The sequence below is a fragment of the Salmo trutta genome, unplaced genomic scaffold (genome assembly GCF_901001165.1).
Source record: "Salmo trutta unplaced genomic scaffold, fSalTru1.1, whole genome shotgun sequence".
Lineage (NCBI taxonomy): Eukaryota > Metazoa > Chordata > Actinopteri > Salmoniformes > Salmonidae > Salmo > Salmo trutta.
This window is the reverse complement of record NW_021822941.1, coordinates 2,416,062-2,421,122: the sequence shown is the minus strand read 5'-3', so window position 1 is coordinate 2,421,122 and position 5,061 is coordinate 2,416,062.

Sequence of the window (5,061 nt, the reverse complement as noted above, 5' to 3'; positions counted from 1 at the left end):
TCTTCCCCTTTCCTCTTCTGTTCTCCCCCTCTTCTGCCCCTCTCCTCCCCTCCCCTCTCCTCTCCCCTTCCTCTTCTCCCAATTCTCTTCTTCTCCTCTCCCCCTCTCCTCTTCTGCCCCTCTCCTCTCTTCTCCTCTCCTCTCTTATCCCTATCCTCTTCTACCCCTCTCTTCTCCCACCCCTTCACTTCTCTCCCCTCTCCTGTCCTTCCGACTCTCCTCTCCTCGCCTCCCCCTCTCTCTCTCCCCTTCTCACCCTTCTCTCTCTCCTCTTCCATCCCTCTCCTCTTCTCTCACTCTTCTCCTCTTCTCCCCCTCTCCATCTCTTCTCCCCATCTCTTCTCCCTTCTCCCCTCTCCTCTTCTCCCCATCTCCTTTTCTACCCCCTCTCTTATCCTCTTCTCCCCCTCTGTTCTCCCCCCTTCTTCCCCCTCTTTTCTCCTTCTCTCTTCTCCCCCTCTCTTCTCCTTTTCTCCCCCTTCTCCCCCTCTCATCTCCCCCCTCTTCTCTCATTCTCTTCTCCTCATCTCCCCCTCTCCATCTCTTCTCCCCCCTCTCTTCTCCTCGACTCTCCTCTCTTCTCCCCCTCTCTTCTCCTTTTCTATCCCCTTCTCCCCCTCTCCATCTCTTCTCCCCTCTAATCTTCTCCTCCCTCTCATCTCCTCCCCCTCTCCTGTCCTTCCGACTCTCCTCTCCTCTCTTCCCCCCCCTCTCCTCCTCGCTCCCCTTCTCCCCCTCTCTCTCTTCTCCCCCTTCTCCCCCTCTCTTCTCCTCTTCTCCCCCTCTCCTCTTCTCTTCTCCCCCTTCTCCCCCTCTCCTCTTCTCCCCCTCTCTTCCCCCCCTTCTCGCCCCTCTCTTCTCCTCTTCCATCCCTCTCCTCTTCTCCCCCCACTCCTCTTTTCACCCCTCTCTTCTACCCCCTCTTCTCCCCCTCTCCTCTTCTCCACCCTTCTGCACCTCTCTTCTTCTCTTCTCCCCCTCTCTCTTCCCCCCCTTCTCGCCCCTCTCTTCTCCTCTTCCATCCCTCTCCTCTTCTCCCCCTCTCCTCTTCTCCCACCTTCTCCCCGCTCTCTTCTCCACTTCTCCCCCTCTCCTCTCCTTCTCGTCTCTTCGCCCCCTCTCCTCTTCTCTCCTCTCTCTTATCTCTTCACCCCTATCCTCTTCGTACCCCTCTAATCTTCTCTCTTCTCCCCCTTCTCCCCTCTCTCTTCTCCCAGTCTCCACCTCTCTTCTCCCCTTCTCGACCTCTCTTCTCCCCTTCTACTCTTCTCCCCCTCTCCTTTTCTCCACCCTTCTGCACCTCTTCCCCCTCTTCTCCCCCTCCCCCTCTCATCTCCCCCCTCTTCTCTCACTCTCTTCTCTTCATCTCCATCTCTTCTCCCCCTCTCTTCTCCTCTTCTACCAGTCTCTCTTCTCCCCCTCTATTCTCCTCTTCTCCCGTTGTCTTCTCTTCCTCTTCTCACCTCAACATGGATCTAGTCCAATCAGACGTGCCTCACCTCAACATGGATCTAGTCCAATCAGACGTGCCTCACCTCAACATGGATCTAGTCCAATCAGACGTGCCTCACCTCAACATGGATCTAGTCCAATCAGACGTGCCTCACCTCAACATGGATCTAGTCCAATCAGACGTGCCTCACCTCAACATGGATCTAGTCCAATCAGACGTGCCTCACCTCAACATGGATCTAGTCCAATCAGATGTGCCTCACCTCAACATGGATCTAGTCCAATCAGACGTGTCTCACCTCAACATGGATCAAGTCCAATCAGGTCACCCAATGAAAAGTAATCCAGAACTTTCTCTTGTAAAGAATTACAAATCTACCACTTTCATATGAACCTCGAAACACAGCAGAACATCTACACTGAATCCATCCACCAAACATCCTGATTTGTTTTAACCTTTAACCTTTTAACTTTTTAGCGTCCCATCTGGCCAACATCCGGTGAAATTGCAGAGCGCGAAATACAAATTACAGAAATAGTCATAATAAACTTTCATGAAGATACAAGTGTTATGCATCAAAATAAAGATTAAGTTCTTGTTAATCCAGCCGCTGTGTCATATTTCAAAAAGGCTTTACGACAAAAGCATACCATGCAATTATCTGAGGACAGCGCCCCGCCTACAAAAGCATACAAACAATTTCAAGCCAAGTAGAGGAGTAACGAAAGTCAGAAATTGCGATAAAATTAATAACTTACCTTTGATGAAATTCATCTGGTTGCACTCACAAGAGTCCCTGTTACACAATAAATGTTTGTTTTGTTCGATAAAGTCCCTCTTTTATCCAAAAAACTCTGTTTTGTTGGCGTGTTTTGTTCAGTAATCCACTGGCTCAAAGGCGGTTACAACAGTAGAATACATGCTAATAGTACCGGTAAAGTTCGTGGAAACGTCAAACAATGTTTAATTAATCCTCAGGTTGTCTATTGTCTTTATAATCGATAATTTTTCAACCAGACAACAGCGTATTCAATACAAAGGAAAAAGAACGGAGGGCACATTCCCGGTCGCGCGCCAAAAAGCTCTGGTTCATTCGACCGACCCTCATGAAATGCTCTCATTCTTCTTCATTTCTCAGAATACAAGCCTGAAACATTGTCTAAAGACTGTTGACATCTAGTGGAAGCAATAGGAACTGCAATCTGGGTCCTATCCACTTATATGGTCGATAGGCTTTCAATGGAAAAACATCAAAAGAATCCCACTTCCTGGATGAATTTTCCTCAGGTTTTCGCCTGCCACATCAGTTCTGTTATACTCACAGACAATATTTTAATGAACACTTTTTATGACACTAAAATAACCTTCAACTACAGTATATATGAAGGGATTATTGTCATTGTTACATTATATAGGCTACAGTAAGTTATTCTTCCATTTTAAATAACAGGCTCTCCCACCATCTAGAATCACCAGGTCTGCTTGCAGATTAACAGAATGTCTTGGAAAGACAGACCTTTACACCTCATAGGCCTGTCCAATACATTGTTGATTTTGTATTATTTATACTTTCCTTACAAGTTGGGATTTAAGTTGATGTACACCATGATATCTCAGTGAAAAATGTATTTTATATATATATTTATTATAAAACAATTTAGAAAACATCACTCAAATCCTGTTAAAATGTATATAGAGGTATTAGTCTCATGCTACAGTATATAAATGATATTGTTCAATTTTAAACAGCCTAACAGGCTCTCCCACCATCTCTAATGATCTGGTCTGCTTGATGATGAACAAAATGTAGACCACAGCATGATTATTACATGACTACCACATCTCTGTACCCCCCCCACACACACACACACACAATCCATGTTTGGTAGATGCTCTTTTCATTTACAATTGAACCCTTAGAATACCATTTAACCCTTAGAATACCATTTAACCCTTAGAATACCATTTAACACCATTTAACCCTTAGAATACCATTTAACCCTTAGAATACCATTTGACCCTTAGAATACCATTTAACCCTTAGAATACCATTTAACCCTTAGAATACCATTTAACCCTTAGAATACCATTTAACCCTTAGAATACCATTTAACCCTTAGAATACCATTTAACCCTTAGCCTACAATTTCTTCAGCCGTGTGGAAATCTGTAACGTCCGATGAGTTTGGCCTGTAAACTATGGAAAGATGAGACTCAGGAACACCGTGATGTTCTCCGTTTTGCTCTACGACCCCATAAGCATCGTCTGAAGTCATACAGTCCATCTGCCAACTTCTGTCTGTAGTGTCAGAACCATTTGGACAACACACTAACATGACCCCACTATGGAAAGGTGAGTCTCTCAGGAACACGTACAGGTTGTTATGATCTAGGACACACTAACATGACCCCACTATGGAAAGGTGAGTCTCTCAGGAACACGTACAGGTTGTTATGATCTAGGACTAACTAACATGACCCCACTATGGAAAGGTGAGTCTCTCAGGAACACGTACAGGTTGTTATGATCTAGGACGTCCACAAGCTTTACAAGACTCGTCTGAAGGTCTCCTGGTACCAGTTTAACACATTTATGGAAGTATATATATGGAGATAGTTTAGTTCCACAAAATAAGGGGTTAAATACAAGTAAAATAAATTAATATGAGTTTCCTGATCTTTTTCCCCCAAAATGTACAAATCCCAGGACTATTTGGCCCTAAACAGACATTACAGTGACAGACTATCTGATAGAAAACTGAGGAAAAAGTACAATGTACAAATGAAGTGAGCATAGCCTTGCTATTGAGAAAGGATTGAACTAGGCAGATAGAAGACAGGCTATGTGCCCACTGCCCACAAAATGAGGTGGAAACTGAGCTGTACTTTCAAACTTCTTGCCAAATGTACAACGATATAAGAGACATATATTTCCCTCAGATTACAAGGACCCCAAAATAATTTGAAAACAAATGTAATATTGACAAGCTCCTGTATCTGTTAGTTGAAATACCACAGTGAGCAATCATGGCAGCAGAATGTGAAGGATTGTGGAGGAACCTGTGTGATGAGAACTGTAACCAGTAAGAACAACACCACAGTAAATAAACCTAGGACTAGATTTATCACTTTAGTTCATTTCCCTTGACATTTGTACTTCTACTTTTTGTACACACAGCTCACACTCTCTTACAGACACCAGCTGGCTGAGAGGGCCCTAGAGGAGCCAGCTGGCTGAGAGGGCCCTAGTGGAGCCATCTGGCTGAGAGGGCCCTAGTTGGAGCCAGCTGACTGAGAGGGCCCTAGTGGAGCCATCTGCTGAGAGGGCCCTAGTGGAGCCAGCTGGCTGGAGAGGGCCCTAGTGGAGCCAGCTGGCTGAGAGGGCCCTAGTGGAGCCAGCTGGTTGAGAGGGCCTAGTGTAGCCAGCTGGTTGAGAGTGCCTAGAGGAGCACAGCTGGATGCGAGGGCCCTAGAGGCCAGCTGGCTAGAAGGGCCCTAGTGGAGCCAGCTGCCTGAGAGGCCTAGTGTAGCCATGTGATAGGGCCCTAGAGGAGCCAGCTGGATGAGAGGGCCTAGAGGAGCCAGCTGGATGAGAGGGCCCTAGGGAG